This window comes from Lissotriton vulgaris, chromosome 5 (genome assembly GCF_964263255.1).
Source record: "Lissotriton vulgaris chromosome 5, aLisVul1.2, whole genome shotgun sequence".
NCBI lineage: Eukaryota > Metazoa > Chordata > Amphibia > Caudata > Salamandridae > Lissotriton > Lissotriton vulgaris.
Genome location: NC_141693.1, coordinates 1,926,329,196 through 1,926,350,332, shown reverse-complemented (window position 1 = coordinate 1,926,350,332; position 21,137 = coordinate 1,926,329,196). Strand labels below are relative to the sequence as shown.

Below are 21,137 nucleotides of genomic sequence, written 5' to 3'. Positions count from 1 at the left end.
CTCTAGACATTTTTGCAATGTCAGGATGTGGTGTGTAGCTGGCTAGAACCGGCCACGTTGCTCCTGGTCTACCTAGTGGACCGAGCCTGGTAATATGATCATTATGTTTTAGGGTGCCATTAAACCAGAGCAGGTGCTCTTGGAATTTTAGTGGGATTTCAGTCTCCTCGAAAGGAGCGTACTCTTCCGGAGGTTCCTCTATTTTGTAATAGTGAAACTCTTTTGTTGTAGCGTTTGCCGCTGGAAAGTTTATCCATGAATAGAATACCTCTGTCTGCCGATATTCGTGAGCCTCTATCACGAAAATTACTGTACCACCTTGTGGTGTCAGTCCGTTTTCTATAAGTTTTAAAGTTATAGATTCTCTTAAGTGGACCGGGATGATTATTGCATCCGGGTCTGGGTGTTCGGGACCCTGCTGAGTCGCATCTGCTGCGCCCCCAGTGGTTCCGTTTTCTAAGTCTGACATTTTATAAATGCAGGTTTTGCAGAGTAGGTCTCCAAGGAGACAAAGATTAGGTGCACAATATTTTGGAACACTGTATCCTTCAACGTTGAATAAACCAGAGCTTTACATAGGAATCTCTTCCTACTGAGTTCGGGCGGATTTTAACCTTTCACCCACTCCAGACCTCTATTGGAGTATTTACGGGAGAAAGGGGTCTGTGTGAAATATGCACGACTGAGTTACTCTAACGTCTTGCGTTAGTTTATCGCCTTACCAAACGGTTGGGCGCCATGTAGTGTAGTTCCTAGTTTCCCACTAGGCCCTGCGCATTGGAATAACATAAACAGTAGTATCGACGTAGAAGTGCGGATCTTCCAGGCCTCCACTGACTATGCTAAACTTAATTGGGTTTGTTACCAACTAGCTCAGAGGTCACTAAAAACTTTCTTCTCTGCATAGGAAGTGATCAGCTTCCCTGGCACAGACAAGAAGGGATTCAGCTTTCCAACAACCGTGCAACATGACAACTTTGCTCCTCAGATTAAGAGTCAATCTCTAGGGTCGTGTGAAACAATAGACAGTTATTTGACTCAGTCAGGTTAGTGCAGTTTACTTTCACGAGATGTAGAGAATAGAGAGACGGGCGTTTGTCAATAAAGGGTTAACATTTATTGAACAGTCTTTCTTCTCGTACAAGAGAAATGTATTGCCACAATTGCAAGACTTGTTATTATAAAAAGTACGTACAGTAAGATAAGTATTGCAAGATAATACTGTAAAAGCATTGATATGGTTTCTTAGCCATACAATGGTTTAAAAGTAATAAAACATATATACATTCATATATACATTAGGCTAAAATACTCAACTGGTGCTTCTAACTACGCCTACCCCAGTGTACCTGACCTAAGCCTAATACGTGGGAGGGGAGTAAGTAAGTTGCTTCAGTTTAAGTTGGTTTTGCCAAGGTTTGCTTCAAGAATTCTCACTAAGGGTTTAGTCAACACCATACCTCTGAATAGAATGATGGAGGTCTTGTATCTCCTTCAGGGGGAACTCGGTATCCCAGTCACCCGCGAGGGCAGACTAGAAACGCTGGAGCTGGATTTCTCTGCAGGAGAAAGACAGCGTCTCTCTTCAGCGCGTCGAGGAGAAGGAGGGGGGACAGCGTCCGCGGGCAGCTTGGCATCTGCTGGGCTCTTCGCAGAGGGACGGCTGTTCAGCTCCTAGTTACACCACACCATCGTTCGCGCTTTAGCAGCGATAATGGTATCAGCGGCTTCAGGCAACGGGCAGCAGGCTGCAGCAACAGGAACACATTGCTTAAGGCAACGTTGGTAGTATTTATACCTGACAGGTGCCTGGTTTGACGTAAGTTTGCTGGACATAAGACGTCAATTAAAGATGTCACTAGGAAGTGATAGCTATCAGTTGCTCATTAGTGTTCCATTACTAATCAAAACACAGCAAGCGGGGATTTCCAGGTTTTCTGAGTTTTTATCTTGTTGAAGAACTCGGAGTGTTAATCTAGGAATCTTCAGATAGTGACTTCTGCTCTGTCATTGCACTAATTGGTTGCAAAGGAAGTGGCAGAGAACTATTCTGGAATGTGGCTCTGTTCGTGTGAGGCCAGAGATGACTTTCTGAATATCGCACTTGAACGGTTATGCCAATATAGGGAATAAATGGATTTATAGCCGAATAGGGGCATAAGGTCGCAGTATCGATCAGGATCCTAGATAAGCACGCAACACATTAAGGGACCACCAAGGCCCTGGAGGAACCATGTCCGGGTGCCTTGGCCTCACTGTAGAGGAGTCCATCCTCCCAGTAAATCTAGTAGTTCCCCACAATGTTCCCTGCTGCCTGGGCTTTGGCCTGTTGCCGCAGCCCCTCAAGAGTAGGACACTCCTTTTGAGCTTTGCAGAATTCCTCCCTGGAGGGTCCTCCCTCCACATGCCACTCGGCAGGGATGGGTAGGTTCTCCAGGGAAGTAACATTCTCCTCCGTGGACTCCAGATCCACCTCCGCAGGTGGTCTATCTATCTCACGAGGTAGAGATGTTGAGGCAGGTTCCTCCTGCCTCCTGTCCTTCTCTTCTCTGGCAGCTGGCTGGGCCATTGTTCCAGGCTCCAGCGTAAGCGAACTCCCCCTCCGGGTAGTCGCGGACCTTGTGCTGACACAGGCCCAGTCAGGTGTACCCAGCATCTCAGAATGAGTCCGGTATTCCACCTCCCTCCAAGCATTGTGCTCCATATCATTTCCTAACAGGCAATCAACAGGCACGGCAGGGCTTACGGCAACTCGAAGTGAACCTGCAACCCCTCCCCACTCAAAGGGTACTTCGGCCACGGGATAGTGGCCCAATCTGCTGTCAGCCATCACAGCGGGATGGAGTACATTTGGGATGACCTGCTCCGGAGACACCAGCTGACTCCTCACCATAGTCATACTGGCTCCTGTGTCTCTCAGAGCCTCCCCTCTATGGCCATTGATGGTGACCCACTGCTCATACTTGGTAGTATTTGAGGGCAATTGGGTCTTTGGCACCATCTCCTTATCCCCCAGGGACACTAAAGTGACACCCGCCCGCTCCCCTCCCTTATCCAAAGGCATCTCCTCCCTGAGCACTACACTAGTTATTCCCGGGGCTTTTCCTCCAGTGGGAGGGGTTGGTCTTTTTTGGCATTTCACATCTCCTTTATAGTGTCCCACACCACCACACTCGAAGCAATGTACAACCCTTGGCTGCTGGCTTTGGCCAGGATTAGGGTTGCGGGGTTGGTTAACCTTAGGGATGAATCCTCTGCCCCTTCCTTGTGAAGTATTTTGTGGACCTTTTGAGAACTCCCTTTTGTTATCTCCCCCCTCTTTCTTCTGGGGGGCGCCCTGTCCAGTCTTATGATAATCCCCTCCAGTCCCCTTCGTGGACACCCGGGAACTAGCCCAGATGTCCGCCTCCTCAGCAAGCTTTCTGGGGCTGGTCAGCTTGCTGTCCACCAGATGTTGTCGCAGCTCGGGAAAACATTTCTCGAGTAGGTGTTCCTTGAGTATGAGGTTATATAACCCTTCATAATCCCCTACCTCGCTGCCCTTCACCCAACCCTCCAAGGCTTTCTTTGCGTCCACCCAATTCTGGGTACTTAGTTTATGACTTCCCCTAAATTTTCGTCTGTATTTTCTGGGGTAAGTCCAAACTTTTTCACCATCGCCACTTTCATTGTAGGGTAGTGGGTTTGCTCATCCCGCTCCAGAGCCAACAAGGTATCCCTGCCAGCAGGTGGCATATACTTATACAGCCCACCCCCCCAGTGGGTTTCTGAGATCCCATGAGCCCTTAAAGAGACCTCATATGCGGCTAACCATTTGGCAATATCGTCACCTGGGGTGTAACTAGCAATAACATCCTTGGGTAGATAGGGTCTGGGTTCTCTGGTGTTTTCTTTGTTTTCGCTGCCACCACTGTTTGGATTAGGGGACCTTAATGTTAGGGCTTGAAGGTCTAGCTCCTTTATTGTTCGCTCGTGGGCCAACCTCCTGTCCTCCCGCTCCATTTCTAATTTAGCTGACTCCAATTTCAGTCTCCTCTCTTCCCTCCTGTCTTCCAGCTCGGCGTCAGTAAAACTCCTCACTGAGACGCTGCTGCCCTCCCCTGAAAGTGTCCTCGGACCTGTCAGCAGATTCCCCCCTTCAGCTTGGTACAGCATTGCGGTCTCAAGGACAGTGTCCCTATCACTCTCTTCTGTGTCCCGTTCCTCCTCTATATGAGCTTCCACCCATGCCCTAACGCTTGTCTGTAACTCGCCTTTCTTGGCACCTTTTTTTAAGAATACCCCCTGTCGTTGACACCACTCTTTAAGTTGGGTCACAGTGTAGGTCTCTATCTCTTCAAGGTTTAATTCCATTTTTCAAATATGGGATCAAATGGGCACTCAGGAGAGAACTAAGAAGCGTGATCCGAGGATAACCTCCAGGAGTAAATTTGGAAAATCAAAATATAAATTTGGGAGACCGCTTGGAGAAAACTCCAGGTGTAGGTTTATGGTGCACCCTGAATTACTGCAAGGTATACCCAAGTACAAGTAGTATCCCACGGCTGAAACACCAATATGTTAGACCTAGGGGTTTCCTAGCCAACACGTGGGTAGTGTGGCACAGAGGGGAAGACTAATTCCAAAGGCTAAATGTGTAAGCTTGCGTAAAACCTCTCAGGAACTCAGCGCTCATCCATTCCAAAAATGACACTACACCTTGTTAGGAAAATAAGGTTCGTACTTTATAAAAATAGACTCTGTTCTCTTCGGTTTGATAGCTTTTCTTAATACATTAGTACAGCACCTTTCGTATGAATGCAATTCTTATCACTTCTTACGTTTCTTTACATTGCACGTTACAATTCAGTTTACATGACCCTCCTTCTTCTTGTTAGGGAAATCAATACAATGCAGTTTATTACAAAGAGATTAATAAACGATTCCCCAGAAGGAACCAGAGTATACTTCACCCCCGCTACTTCAGGCTCAGATCACTTCTAACAATCACTGTACGCAATACTTCTCAAGAGTTGGCACGGCTGTTACACTAGGAAAGAATAGGCAAATTAACATCACATTTCACTTCGGCCCCAGTAACATCACCCCCGCTGTCCTTTCGACAGCTCAGTAGGATCTGATTACACTGTCACCACAGATTGGAAGGTGGTATTTATACACTTCCCTAGGATGGAGATTGTGCCTATCTCCCCACAACTCTTGATTTTCTAACCCACAGCCCCTTACGAGTTCCACTCGCTCCTCTCACTCCCCTCGTATTTATCAGGCTTGGTCCTCTACTGGCTTACTCGTATTGTGAAAGTCAAGTTCAGGGAATTACTCTGGCCGGCTTCTAGTTCATACGGGAATCGCCTGTCACCCCTTTCAAGCACTGCTCCTCCAAGAACCGATTCCGCCCTTCTCCCAGCAATGCCCCAGCTTACTTTTGACACTGCCGGAGTTCGTCAGTTTTGATGAACAGTCTCGGGAACCACCTCACCTCAGAGGTCAAGGGGTCGGTATGCGATACTTCTCCACAGCGACCAGCTCAAGGGCGGGACACCCGCCGGCGGCGTTGACGAAGCGCGTCACCACTCCTCCCAATCTCCTCACCAGTGCGAGCGCTGTTCCTTCCTCTGCGTAGGACCGCCCTCACTGAAGTCGCTCGGCTCTCCTTCAGAAGCTCTTCCTCGGCCCCGCCTTCGCTGGCGTTGGTCCGTCTTCCACCACTACAGTTTCGCGGAAGTTCCGGCCCTCAGATACACCAATGCTGCTTCAGGTGTTTCCGAGTGGGACGGATGATCTCTTCCACGACCGCTGCTACAGGCTACTCTTCCTTTGACTCGGTAAGTGTGCCTCGTCTGCTGTGAGGGCAGACACAGCGGTTGTAATTCCGGCTCCTCTTCCTTCTTCACGTTAATGCCGTTTCAACAGGGGCGATTAAGTTGAATGATGACAGGAGCGATCCAGGGGTGTATGAACCCCTGTTGTGATCAAAGAACACCTAGGGAATCTCCGGTGTCTTTGAGGTGAAAGTCCAGGTGCGTAGATGACACTCGGACTCAGTGGGGTTCGGTCGGATCCAAGGGGGGTCACATCCAAGTAGAACACAGTCGACCACAGGACAAGTGGGTCCCTACTGGTGCAACTCTCTCCTCTGTAATTCGCCTCTCTCCTCACTGGTCACTGCTACCTCAGCTGGTCACAGGCTTACACAAAATGGCCACCTGAGTACGGTCCTTTTATAGGCTGACCCTAGTCCGTTGGACTTGGCAGTTGGTTCCAGAACCTTCCTCAGGCAACTCAATGGGTCAGCTTGGTTGGGATGTCCGTTATGTCAGTTGATGGACTCCATTTTAGGTTTCAGGGATCTCACTAAATTTTCAGGTAGATGACTAGGCCTCAAGGATAAGGTACAACGTCCTACTCAAGGAACACCTAGCCCCACGGACAATGCTGACAACCAAAAATCTGGATGGACATTAAAAAAAGAATAGTAACACTCGAAGGCCAAAGGGGACAAAATAAATCATAGTTGTGAGAGGACCCCCAATAGCAGACAGGTCTCACACACAGTATTGAGAAAACATCAAGAGCGTTAACCAGCACATACAATGTTGACTAAGGATACCACACATCTTCCCACCACAAAAGCAATGAAGCCTGGGAAAATACTAGCTGGGCCACAAGTTCAGCAACATATACAAGAGTAAACAGTGTGGCAAAAACATATAACAGAAACAAACAAATGAAACAATTTTGTTTTCTAATATTTCTTCACAACTCTAAATTTCAGTTGTGACAAACTGCCCCTTGAACAACTTTACTACTTTGAGAGGTTTACTAAATTTTGAAAAAACACTTTCCTAGACATTTCACAACAATCGGATCTACAACACACACACAGATCATCCACTGCCTTTCCTTATGTCACAATTCAATGTTCGAGCCTTCTGTTTAGAAAACTCTCTACCTCGAATGTGTGGAAGTTCTACAACACCATTCTCCTGATTCTTAAAAACTCTCTAACCCATTGTGAACAAATTATAGTACACAGTTTCCTTTTTTGAACAGTTCAAACAGTGTGATTCCTGTTGTGGGGTGAGGAGTATACCTGTAAACCTGATTGTGTAATTTAATTTCTTTTTTCCAATCCTTGCCCATTCTCCTGACCAGCTGTATACTCTTTTTTAATGTTCTATTAAATCTCTCAAGCACAACACTGGTATGGGATGGTAATACGAACTTTTCTTTAATGAGTAATTACCATTTTCCTAAAGAATTGTCTCCATCTCATGCGAGGTCAACTGAACTTCATTATCATTCTAGATCTGCCTTGAATTGTTCTCTCCTGTAAAAACTTCCTTTAAAAACTTAGGAACTGAGTTAGTAGTCATGTCATTCACTGCAGCTACCACTATCCACCTACAGAACATAGCTATTAATACTAATAAATAGAATGAATGAATGAATGAATGAATGAGGGGTTTCTTGTAACGCGCACACTTAGCCCCGTGGGCGTCAAGGCGCCTAGATCAAATACAGAAGCTTACATCCTACCTGGTCCTATTTTATCATAAGTAGGCCTTCTTAAAGAAATAGGTTTTTAGAACCTTTTTGAAAGACTCGATGGAGGGGAGAGTTTTTATTTTCGTGGGGATGGAGTTCTACAGCTGCGGAGCGACGACGGAAAAGGCTCTGGCTCCCCATCTGACAAGTTTAACACGGGGGACAACTAGTTGACAAAGTCCCGCAGAGCGAAGGCTTCTTGTGGGGACGTAACGCGAAAGAAGGGAACCAATGGCACTAGCAGGACCATCCATCAATGCTCTGTGGGTAAGACAGAGGATTTTGAAGGCGATTCTGTGCTGTACCGGAAGCCAATGAAGCTCCTTCCTGGCTGAGGTGGCAGAGGAGACTTTTGGAAGATCCAGTACAAAACGCGCTGCAGAGTTCTGAAGAATCTGCAGACGGTGGATCAGCCCTTTGTTGGCTTCCATATACAGGGAGTTGCAGTAATCCAGTCTCGAGCCTACCAGGGAGACTGCAACCTGTTTACGCGCCTGGGGGGAGAGGTACCCACGGATTTTATTGAGTACCCGGATCACACCACAGCAAGTGGCCACGGTCCTGTTGACTTGCAGGGACATAGAGAGGGAGGTGTCAAATACCACTCCAAGATTTCTGGCAGATAGGGAGGGAGTGGGGCAGGTGCCAAGGGAAGTGGGCCACCACTCGCTCGACCACAGATTTTGGTTCTTCCCAAAGATCAACACCTCGGTTTTTTTCACCATTTAGTTTCAGGGAGTTTATAGTCATCCAGTCTGCCACACACTGCATGCATACCCTGAAACTAGCGGCAGATGTACTAACCGAGGTGTGAGCAAGAGAGACCATAATCTGTGTATCATCTGCATAGGATACCACCTCCATCCCCTGAGATTTGATAAGTCTTGCAAGGGGGGCCACATAGATGTTGAAAAGGGTCGGGCTTAAAGCCGACCCTTGTGGCACCCCACATTGCAAAGACTTGGCGGGGGAGAGGTGGTTCCCAAGCATCACTCTCTGTTCCCTTTCGGTTTAGGAGGCTCAGGGCCGGGCCAGTGACACCCGCTTCCCTCAGCCGAGATGACAGAATGGCGGGGGAGAGGGTGTCGAACGCGGCCGTGAGGTCCAACAGAACGAGCACCGTGGTTTGGCCAGAGTCCACCTTGCGTCGGATGTTATCGACCACATAGGTAAGGGCGGACTCTGTGCTGTGGTGTTTTCTGAAACCGTGTTGGGTGTTGTCCAGGTATTCAGAAGAATCGAGGAAGGCAGATAGATGGGAATTCAGATGAGTCTTGAGCATCTTCGCGGGTGCTGGAAGGAGGGAGATGGGCCTGAAATTTTTCAGCATGGCCGGGTCAAGAGTCGGCTTCTTAAGCAGCGGTTTCACAATTGCCTTCTTCCAGATCGGAGGGAAAGAACCTTGAGTAATGGCCTTATTTAGGACCTCAAGCAAGGGAGGAAGAAGGCAATTTGTGCACTCTTTCAGTTTCTTAAGTGGTATCGGATCAAGGGGGGAGGCCGATTTAGTCCTATCAAGAAGTAAGTTCAGAGATTCAAGGGATAGGGAGGGAAAAGTTGTGAGTAGGCAGGGGGGATCCTTGCCAAGTGCATCAAGATTGGATATGAGAGGAGGAGTGTTTTGGTCAAGAGCAAGACGGTGGGCTTCGAGAGAAACGTGAATATCATGTATTTTGTTGTGAAAGAAATCAGAAATATCATTACAGAGTTTTTGGGAGCTGACTACGGGATCGGGGAGTTGCAGGGAGCATAGGGAGTCAGCAATTTTAAAGAGCTCCCTTGAAGAAGAAAGAGAGCTGGTCAAGTTAGAAAAATATTCCTGTTTCTCGGTTATCACTTGCTGTTTGTAGGCACGTAGTGCGGATTTATGAGCCTCTCTGTCTTTTGCGTCCCAGGATTTCCTCCATTTCCTCTCACTGCTCCTGCAGCCCCGTCTCATCAGTCTAAGCTGGTCGGAAAACCAAGGTGCCGTAGGTTTAAGGCGTGCTACATAGCATAAGGATGAGGGAGCGAGATGTTCCACTGCATTAGAGATGGAGTCAGTCGGAGTTTGGGCTGCCTCTGAAGCATCAGTGACAGCTGAGAGTTCCGAAGTGGAGATCAAAGGGGCAAGAGTATCATCGGAGATATTCCTTAGGTTTCTCCTGAGAGTGAAGGGAGGGGTTGTCTGATTAGTGGGACAGGTGACGGGGATGTGAAGTTCAAATGGCACAGCAAAGTGATTGGACCAGACCACCTGTATTGGAGCGCCGATGGAAAGTCTGTCATCATTGGAGAATAGTTCGTCAAGAATATGTCCTGCCTTATGAGTGGAACTCTTTACGTGCTGGGTGAAGTCACATGCTTTAAGGGTTTCAACAAGAGAGATCGTGTCTTTAGAGTTGGTCTCATCTAGGTGAAAGTTGAAATCACCCAAGATGGTAAAGGCTGTTTTTCCAATATAAGGTTCAAGGATGGTCATAAGTTCAGAGGGAAAGCTGGCCCTAGGGCCGGGGGGTCTATAGATAAGAATCCCCGAGAAGGAGATTGAAGGAGAAGGGGTAATGCAAAAATAAAGTGCTTCCAAACGAGATAGGGGTAGCGGTATAGGTTTGATCACCCAGAGAGAGGGGGATTTTACCAGAATGGCAATGCCACCTCCTCTGTGTAAGAGTCTATCCTGCCTATGAAGGGAGTAGCCGTCAGGAATAGCCATAAGCAGGTCATGTCCAGAGGTGTCGGAGGCCCAGGTCTCCGTTATGAATACCCAGTCTGGTTGTCGACTGTCGACAAAATCGTGAAAAGCGACATTATGCTTGATCAAGGAGCGGGCATTAATTAAAAAGCCAGATCTCCGCTGTTGGGCAGGCTGTGTGAGCGGGGGAGGTGTGCTAAGAACGACAGCCTTCGAAAATTTGAGGGAGGCCGAACAGGCCCAACACCTATGGGAGTGCAAGATCCCCTCAGGGGAGAAACGGCGGGAACAGGGCAGGGACACGGGACGGAGGGCAAGGAGGTCAGAATAGGAATAGAGTCCGGAAGACTCACAGAGCGAAGATGTGAGAGTTGGGTCCAGCCCGACCTGCAGCCCGTCCTCAGTGCAGACGGGCGCAGACGGGCTGGACTCTGGCGTGACTCCGGCGGGCATCCGGCGCGTCCGCAACGCGTCTGCTACGCGGAGAGGCTTGCCCGTAATTTAAGGGCAGCTAGAGCGCGTGAGTGCGTCCCCCACACCCAAGATGGCCGCTGTGACCCCTCACCTCCCCGGGACCAGCTCTCAGCGTCAACACTCAGCTGACACCACAAGAGCTTCCTTGACTGCATTATAAAGAATCCCTCACTTTCCTTTCTACCATCAGAGCCATACCTGGCCCCCAATAATCACTCCTTAAATGCTGTTTGCGTTTACAAATACTTTGGTGCCTAGAATGAGTAAGTTAAAGGAATTGGTGGTATTATTGTCGCACCACAAGGAAGAAAGCCCCAGTGTATTGTAAGTTCCTCCTTCACTCTTTCAAATGATTCAAGATGATTCCCTGTACTTCTTTCACCCATAACAAATGAAATCACACACTTTTCCTAATAAAGTATTTTTCCCCAACTCATACCACCAAAGAATTTCAGTTATAAGCCTCTCAGTGATCTAATAAACTTCAATATCATCATCTCACCACTGTTCATCCAAAACATCAACTTCCTAATAGCCATTGACTGATCTTGAAAGACAGCTTGTTTCCTTTGAGAGTTAAGCCTTTCTCACAAAGAACCTCCAATACATTTTGACCCTATCCAGATGTTGTTAAAGAGAGTCAGAAAGAAATTATGTTATCTTGAAAAAATGTTCACCAGCCATACCATGAAACAAACAAGATATCATCCTCTGCAAAATGTCTGCAACTGAGCACAAACCAAATGACATACAATAGAACCAAAAATCCCAAAAGGCATGAAAGACACTGTCAAATCTTGGGATTTTCCACATAATCTGACCTGATTATATGCTGAGTGAAGGCTTAATATGGTAAAACAACTGCTCCAGCAAGGACACTGACCATTCCAGGGATATTAGGTAAATAAGATCTGTCTATAATAACCCCCTTAATCAGTTCTCTGAGATTGAAACAGAGTCTGATATTTCTGTTGGCACTGTGTGCTCCTACCACAGGGGTCTGCCATTCCGTAGAATCCACTTGCTCTGTAATGTTTTTAGAACGCAGTTTATCAATCTCAGCCTTGGTGTCATTCCTTGCACTAAAGCAATGTTTCTAACTTTACTGGCTACAGCAATTGCATTTCATTTCAATTCAATGCAATTGGTATATCCTTTAAGGCAGAAAACACACTAGAACAGAGGGGTGAGAGGATCTAAACTCTCTTCGGCCTCCCGCTCAGACTTTAATCATAAAAGAAGAGGGATCAAAATGATTCATAAAGAAAAGTTTCTAAGAGTGAGTGACGGAAAATGCACCTTGCTTTTAAAACTACCCTCACACACAGAAAACTGTGTCATGCTTCACCATAGTGCTGCTACCACATCAACGTGTTTTCCCAACACTGGAGGTGGAGCAATAGGGAGGGGAAGACAATACAACATACAGTGAAGAGTTATATAAAACTCAAAGTTGAGAAAATAGTGCAGGATCAGTGATAATAAAAGCTGGATCCAGGGGATCCTTATTACAATTTTAATATTAGGTCCCCTGTCCAGGATTTAAAAAGAAATCGTGGATGCTAGGTAGAGGAACTTATTATGAGACTCCACCTGCTCCACACTGCATAGGTGTCAACATGTTTCAGCCAGCAATTGACAGTGCCCCGGCTTTCTTCAGGACTCTCACCTCTTTGACTCTGGGTGACCCCCCTTGACCTTCTACCAATTCAGAAGTGAGAAAAGGGGAATATCACCTTTCAAAAGAGCCCTTCACTTTGTGAAGGGGAACAGAGTTTATATTAATCAAAAACTCGAAATGGCGGGGGAGGGGAACAACTTCCTATTAGCACTCTTGCTTGCGAGGTAAGCTGTTGACAGACAATGTTGTCTCTCCAGCCCCTCCATATTCCTCCACTTCCAGTGTTTGGTAAACTAAGAGGTGTGTTAGCAGCCCTATGATACTTCTTCCCTTGAGGGACATGCTCCTCGATTTAAATAATGGCATCAACGTGGCCCCTGAGAACAATGTGCCAACCCCTGTAACTGCATGGTTTCAAATTTGGATCTTTTAAAGAGACAGTTGTTATACATTTCTCATCATGAACATTGCCAGATATTGATCTAAGTCTGGCTCCAGAATCCATCATCATACTCACTTTGACCTCATTGAGAGTAGCAACGTCAATAGGATGAGCACTGCCCCTGTGACTTACACTGTCAATGGCATCCTTCACCTGTAATACATCATCCTCAAGTTCAGCAGTAACTTCATTGATTTTATATGTAGATTTTCTACACTTTGCCAAGTTACCTCTTCTCCCACACATTTCACAAAATATTTTATTGCCAGACATTCCTTACAATTAAACATTTGGCCAGGATTGCCGCAGCAATAACAAGCTCCCTAATAATTCAGATTTTGTCTAGAATGTACAGGTAACTTGGATTTCCATCAATGTCATGAGCAGTATTGCTTTACATTTTTTCCTCATGTATTTCAGGTATGCATCAGAAATGTAGGGAAGAAATAGTAAAATGATGTTGCAATAGTTAGAACCTAAGATAAAGTTGGATTGTCATGAAGCCAACTCCTCTGTCATTAATGCACCATAACATAAATTGGTGTATTATCTTTTCACCAGTGCTATCACCAAAATTGCAGGTGAAAGTAACCTTCAAAGAGCGGCAACATACTCTTCTACTGTTTCAGTTTCACTTTGTTCACGTTTGATGATATGGTACCTCCTCCCTCTGAAACAGTGAAGAATCTTCATAGATAACACAGTCAAATTTTTTAATGTACAATACTCGCTAAGATTTGTGGAACCATTTTAATCTGCATCATGTGTGAGATCTAGCAGATTCTCTAATACATCTTGCCATTCAGAACCAAGAAAATATATTAATAGGGACACTTTTTTCAGCAGTTGCATAGGAACCGCAAAAAAGTAAATTGACAGAATTTTGCCATTTTTTTCAATTTAAGAATGTTTCTCCTGGAACATGTCAAAAGAATGGAAGTAGGGTGATGTTTTGCCTGGTGGAATAAATAATAAAATAACAATATAATATCTATACACACCTGCATCCAAATTGATATCCGAAATGGGAAAGAGAAAACAAAAAATAACATGTTCAAACGCTAAACATTATGTAATATAAGAAATGGCACTTCATAATACCAAAAATGATTAATAGATGTCAGTGCAGCACCAAACGGACACTCAGAGGTTGACTGTATAGAGAATCGTGATTTTATTAAAGACAAGGGGGTTAGCTGAATGCATAAACCTTTTAGTCACCACTTTCTGAGCAGGAACCTTAAAAGCTCCAAGTAAGTACATGAAATAATAGTCAATTAGAACCATAACACTACATATAAATGCAATGAACTCCATTCTCTTCCTCTTATGTTCTGTTCTTTTGTTTCCAAGCATGCTTTTCTCCTAAACGTTTTGTTCTGTAACTTTCCATCATATCCCCCATCCTCTGTTCACTGCAACTCTGAAAATATGAAAGTATATATAAAACATGTTTACCTCTACCAATCTCACAACTGTATTATACTTTTAATTATTATTTCTTCAATGCTAACTACACCATTACTCTTCATTATCTATGTACACTCAAACTCACTTCAACTTCTAGGGCGGGAGGGAGGTATAATGCTAGCCTCCTTGTCTTGAATAAAATCAGGATTCACTATAAAGTCAGCCTCTGAGAAGCAGCATTATACTTCAAGTTGGTGGTAATTTGCGATTTCTTTCACAAATGCAATTTTTGGCATTTGTGAAGGTGCCATATGGTGCACATGCATGTGCGCACATACATGCCTTAGGGCATGTATGTGGGCATATGCGCACACATGTAAATTTCAGGGGTCCATCAGGGTGTCCTTATGACACCCTTGCACCCTTAAAATTATTCTCAATTTGCGATTCTCAAATTGCAAATTGCAAAATGAGAATAACTTCACATTCATTCCTATGGGCCTCCTGGCCCATAGAAATGAATGGGAAATTATTCCTTAATTGCAATTTCCTAATAGCAATTAGGAATTTTAAGAAATCGCAAAAAAATGCGATTTTATACATACCGTTTTGCAATTCTCAAATAGCGATTCTCAAAAAATCGCTATTTGAGAATCGCAAATAGGTATTTTGATACATCTGCCCCTTTGTTACTTCCAACGCTCTCATATCTGAAACTCTCTTAAATGATATCAAACACAGAAAAGTTGCTAGTTTCCAAGTCAATTCCTTGGTATTCAAATACTTATTACTTGGCCATTTATTAAATAATGTAAAAATCAGCCCAACTTGCCATAGTTTCCTATACCTTGCACTAGGTGGTTTCCTAATTCTTATTCCTGTCATCACTTTACATATTAGCAGGCTTCTTTCCACAGATATTCCACCTACAATAGAATGTCCAGCCGCTATTGGTGATCTGCAACAATTTAACGTCCTGTAGCTCAGTCCTTTTCCAAATTGTTCTGCTAGAAAATTAGCAATCATAATCTCATCTGTTTCCATGGGATCATATTTTTTTTTCATCCACCAGAGTCTCCAGACGTTCCATCGACTCCTATACCTTTTCCTTGTTCCTAGTGCCCGTGACTCATATAAAAATGTTGAAGCCTCTACTAATAATTTCTTGAATCTTTCAGATACTCTGAGATTTTCCAAACTAGGACGTTGAGCACACCTGACTACGCAAGAGGATGCTCCTTTCTGTCTATATCCTTTAAAAGCCATCTGCATGTCTGAATCAATAATGGGTCGATCATTACCATTTCGGTCACCAAGGGATACCAAGCCTAAGTTATCCAAAAAGGAGTCACTAACACTAACTGACATTTCTGTCTCCTCACCTGTATCAGAACTCTCAAAATCATTGAAAATGGTGGAAAAGCATGTGCTGTCAATTCAGGCTGAATGCATCCACTGCTATTGCATCTGGACCTGGTCTCCAACTCATATACTTCACTGACTGATTTGTTAAACATAATGCGAATAAATCCAATTTCAATAAACCCATTCCCATCTGAATTTCCTGAAATGCTCTCGGGATTAGTGTTGAATAGCTGTAATCCAATACATGGCATGAATTCCAATCCGCCATTACATTCTCCTTTCCAGGCAAATACTGTGCTTTCATGCTCATGTTGTGCTCTAAACAAAATCACCAGATTTCTTTTACTAACTCTGACAGCCTTTTTAATCTGCAGCCTCCAAGCTTGTTTAAATAAGTTACAGCTGAAATATTGTACATTTTCAACAGTAGAGAGCAACCCTGGACTTGTTTCATGAACCTGTAAATTACTAATTCTCCTGCATTCATTTCCAAACAGTTGATATGGTCTTTCCTCCCTTCCAAACTTCACTTTCCTCCTGGTACCTGTGTATTCAGTCTTGCTCCCCAACCTAAATTGCTTGTATCTGTTTCTGATACATAATTTGGGGTAGACCCAAAAATCGCGTGGCCATTTCATGCCTGTAAATGTTCCAACCACCATATCAATTCCTCCTGTGCCGCTTGTGTCAACCTCACTTTGTCTCCATACAATATCCCTGAAGCTAAACCTGGCCTATTGAGTGCTACAAATCTCTGTAATAGAGTGGCCCTGGAAAAATTGCCTGTATTTAAGATGACAAAAGTCCAATTAAACTTGCCAATTCTCTTAAACTCACTTCTTCCATTGTCAGTAAATATTTTACTTTCCATTTTATCAGAGTTATTTTCCTCTCTGGTAACAGGAGCTGAACCTTTACTGTGTCTACCACAAAACCTAAAAGTTACACCCTCTGTGATGGTATGAGAATTGACGTCTCTAGATGTACATAGCTGCCAACATTTCAGATTGCTTATGTGTGACATTTTGATAGTTTCAATGTACTTATGAGTGACATTCAATGACTATGAGTAACACTTTCTTGTGACCGAAAACGTTCAGTGATAGTCATGGAAATTGACAAATATCAGAACTAACACTCATGACCAACGAGAAACTCAAACTCTGCAGCAGGTGCATTTAACCCCATTATTTCTAAATAATCCGCACCAACCACCCTGCTGAACCACAGGTAATAAAGGGATCTATGTCAAAAAAGTACCAACCCTCTGAACTATGTGCATAAAATACAGTTCTGTAAATGCTGGCAGATTATCTTTACAGCAGACATATTAACCCCTATGTGCTGCTTTATGGTGAAAGTCAAAACTGCCAGTAGACATAGCTCCAACCTCTTTCAGTGGGAACATTAATCTGCAGGCATTTTCCCTCAAGGTGCACAAAAGAAAAGTGACCCCTTTGCATGCCACTTTGCCCTGCTGGAGGGTCGCCTGTCCATTCGTAATATTTTAAACGTGAGCAGCGGGTTATTGAATGTTTTTGTATCTTACCTGAGTCTCCGAGATCAGAATGGTCCGTCACACTGAGAGAGAGGAGCTGCGCCTGTTTTCACCGCAGAGATCTTTACCCTGTCTCTTCTTAAGAGTCAGAGAGCGAGCCATGATGCACTGCCTCAGCCTGTGGCACCTGCTCTCACTGCAAGACTCACTCTGGAGTGGCGAGTCCAGGGCACATGTTGGGCTCTGCCTTGCCTTGGCAGCGTACAGCAAAAGCACATGTTGAGGTCAGGAGAAAGTGAGCAGGTGGTAGATTCTTGAACTCCGCCTCCCTCCTTTAACTCTTGGCCATGCATGGCACAGGGATGCACAATAGCAATTAACTCCGGTGGGCCCGGCTGGCATGGAAGAAACTTAACTTCCTGTCACGGCATGCGCCGGCCAGACACAGCTCCTCCCCAACACATCCAACACAGGGTAAACATCGTTTACCACGATGTGTTTTTACAACGCGGTACCTTTACCACGCGGCCCTGACAACGCAAGTCGTTACCACGACTTGAGCTGGAGGGCGCTAAAGGATTACAAATAGTTAATTTACTATCCCAACACCTTCCCTAGGGTCCACGGGGACTGGTGTTAGAATAGTAAATTATACTATTCGAAATCCGCGCCCCCAACGCAAGTCGTGGTAACGACTTGCGTTGTCACGGCCGCGTTATAAAGGTATGCGTTGTGACGGTACGCGTTGTACCGTCATACATCCCCAACACAGTGTGTGCGGACTCCATGTGAGACCTGACAAGTCCCGGGAGGCGAACCGACATGCCTTAGAGAGAGGTGCTGCCAGCGCCGGCCGAATCCCAAGCGCTAAAGGAAAGAGGTCACTGACTGGGGGTGGAGCCAGTTCAAATTTGCCATAACACTTGCATGCCAACCCCCAGATAAGCATGGCTACATGACACAGTCAAAACACAAACACTTTTAGATAGGGTCTAAGGCAATCTTTTAAGACCTGCCTGGATACCTTGCCCCAATTCACAATACTAACATACTTCGAGTATTCAAGGGTCTAGAACAATGTTCTAAGCACTATGAACTCTAGAAAACAAAAACCAAATGTGTGCGCCGCAATAGGAAAATATTAATTAAATTTACGGATTCCCATCACTCCCCAACTTGGTGACATGCTTCATCATCTGGGTCTCCTCTTAAAGTCACTCTGGTGACACTAAGGGCTATAAACCCATCATAATGATTGGGGAGCCCGGGGATGTTTTTACTGAACTGGTAAGGGAGGAAAACTACCAGATGAGAGCAGTTGACTTGTGTGGGGAATAAGTGCAATGCATCAGTGATTTGTGAAATTAAAATTGAATTGCGACAGACCCTATATTTATTATTGTCTCTCACAGTTTAAACTAAAAACAGTGCAAACGACAGTTTTTAACAAATAGCTGTCTGGTGTTAGAAAGAGGTCAACATGTTTCAGCACACCCGGACATCGATCTGTCCAGTGCCTTCATCAGGACCAACCAAAATATTGCTACTGCAGAACGTGGAAAAATAGTGGAAAATTAACTAGTACAAGTACACTTGAAGCGGTTGGAAATGATACAACTGAATCACCTGTAATCAGGAGTGTACAATCCTACCTCAGCAAAACCCGTACATCTGACGGTATCTGTAACATGGGAAAGGAAAAAGCACGCCACATTTGAGTTCAATAACATAGAATATAGTATTTTCAGAACAAAACTAACAATGTAGTAACATTAATATTTTCATCTACCCAACACCAATAATGGATATATGCCAATTGTTCTTACCTGAAATGTATGAGGAGGCAACCTCACCTCACCTGGCCACGGCTCAGGGGAGAAGGAGGCACCGCTCTATAAGAAAGAAGTAGAACAATTCCTTATTTATTGTGTGTTCTACCATTCCCAACATCCTATTGACTATCATTGTGCTCCAATCACCATACGTAAACACACAGAAGCACAGGGTTAAAAACTTCTTATGTAAGCTTGTCATGCCTGTCATAGCCAGATATGCTGCTCATAAAGAAATAACAGTACACCATCATTATGTTCATCGATACAGATACACATGTATTCTATAGTACCTTTCTTCCCTCGCATTTATTCACTATGAGTACTGCGGAGACTTTTAAGTTTCCTGATTGTAATGCCACATCGTTGGATGTAAAAAACTAAAAGATTTTTCTTTTTTACTGGGTGAGATACGAGTGCATTGTCGTAAGAGGAAGAACATGACACTTTACTGCCGCATTCTGAATTTACTGCCGCACAGAGGCTCACTCGTTTTTTAAACAAACACTTGATGACTATCCTTCGCTTGAAAACTACCGTGTTTCAAGGAACACTCATATTACAGTGTCTTGAACCAGCGATATCCCATTCCATCACAAAGCCAACCTCGCAGTGGTTAGTATTTCAACTAATGAACTAAACGCTAGCAGCAAAGGCACGCAGGCTTACCTATCCGTTGGTACCTCTTGACGGTCATCCAAGACATCGGGGAGGTGCCTACTGGGTCGTTGTTCCATCTATTTAATTGTATTGCCGTATCTCAGCATCGTATGCTCCAGGGGCGTCAAAATCATGACGTCATGGCAGTGCGTCGAAGGAATCATGGGAAATGTAGTTCCCTAACGGCATTATCGCAGATATTTTCGAAACCTCCAAGCTTTATTGACAAAAATTCCTTGGAGGTGTAGTATTCTTTTAGATGTGACTAATAGCGCTAAGCATGTGGATATTTTGACATCGGGTTATTATATGACCAATGACAATATGCATGTATAATACACATTTCAAATGGTGGGACACAGCGTGTATAAATCGGATATAGATCTCGAAGTAAGAAAAAGCTATTCAGTGGCCCTCATATATATATACCCACCCAGTTAGTCTGGATTAAGCATGATGTTCCTACCAAAAACACACGCTTCAAAACCTATTGACAAATCTCGTTAAATTGCCAGTACTGTGAGCTGGCGTTTTTTGGCAGAGTACAAGGTGTTACTGTAAGATTCTGATCCTCCTGCCACTTGATCCCATCAGGGCACATGTATCAAGTATAAATGTTATATCACATAAGTCATCAGCTGATCTCATGTCACCCCCCTGGAGTGTCAAATCTGATAAATCAGAATTAGTTAGATGTAGAAATCCCTAATTGCTAACAGTCCAAGGATTCAAAGTACTGTCGGGGAATGTTCAGGAATCGAACTGCCCCTAGAATCACCAAATTAAGCAAGTGGGGTATGGACACTTCTCACAGCATTACCCAAGGTATTACATCGTTTAAACCCACTTTATCGCTCTTTAATTTGAACACCTACTTCTTTTCTTTAAGCAGGAGAAATTTAGATATATCAGTGATATGTCCTGGAATGTACGGCTGCTCTAAGACCGTCCAGGTGAACTCTACTGGTCGTTGATTGACCTCTAGAAAATGGCTTGTCAATCAAGTAGCTTGTTTTTTGCACCTCACTGTGCTTTGTGTTCCATTGTTCTCAATTTCATTCCTACATAGTTTAATTTGCAGGGGCACGTAACCAAATATACGACCTTCTCACTGTTACAATCAGTAAATTTCTTCTGCACCCAGGGTTTTCCGGTGCCAATGTCAAACTTTTCGATTACTGCGTTTGGAGACAGACCCCACACTAACCACAGGGAAAATGACCTTGAACAGCAGGGAGATCCCACAACGTGCCTGTTGTCTGAGCTTTGCTAGTCCTCGGTCTAGTGGGAACAAATTGGTCACGCAAGTTGGTACTCCTTTTGAAAGAAGAGAGTGGCTCCTTTCCAATGTTTAATATTTTCCAATGCTTATGCCCACTCTTCTTTATATCATTTGACACTGTGCTGAAGGTGTTCACAAAGGTTAATCTAGACAACTCTTCTTTAGGTTCAGGTGGATCCAGCAAAGCCTCTGTTATTATTCGCGGCTAGCCATAGAAATTTCAAGCAGCAAGACCAGCGGGGTCTGAGCTGCTGCTAATGCAGTCAGTTGAGCCCAGCTCCACTGCGGCAAGAAGAACCCCAGAGAGTAAACTAGAATCTGTCAGTCTCAG

At 44.6% G+C, this 21,137-nt stretch overlaps 1 long non-coding RNA gene across 1 annotated transcript; it reads right to left on the bottom strand.

The window, feature by feature from the left end:
• Positions 1–13,907: 13,907 nt before the first annotated feature.
• LOC147717746 (uncharacterized) lies at positions 13,908–19,654 on the bottom strand. Its single transcript, XR_015295818.1, has 4 exons — positions 19,534–19,654; positions 18,859–18,924; positions 18,659–18,713; positions 13,908–14,182 (listed from the first exon to the last, which is right to left on the bottom strand). It is a non-coding gene; the product is annotated as an uncharacterized LOC147717746 (long non-coding RNA).
• Between the last annotated feature and the right edge of the window lie 1,483 nt (positions 19,655–21,137).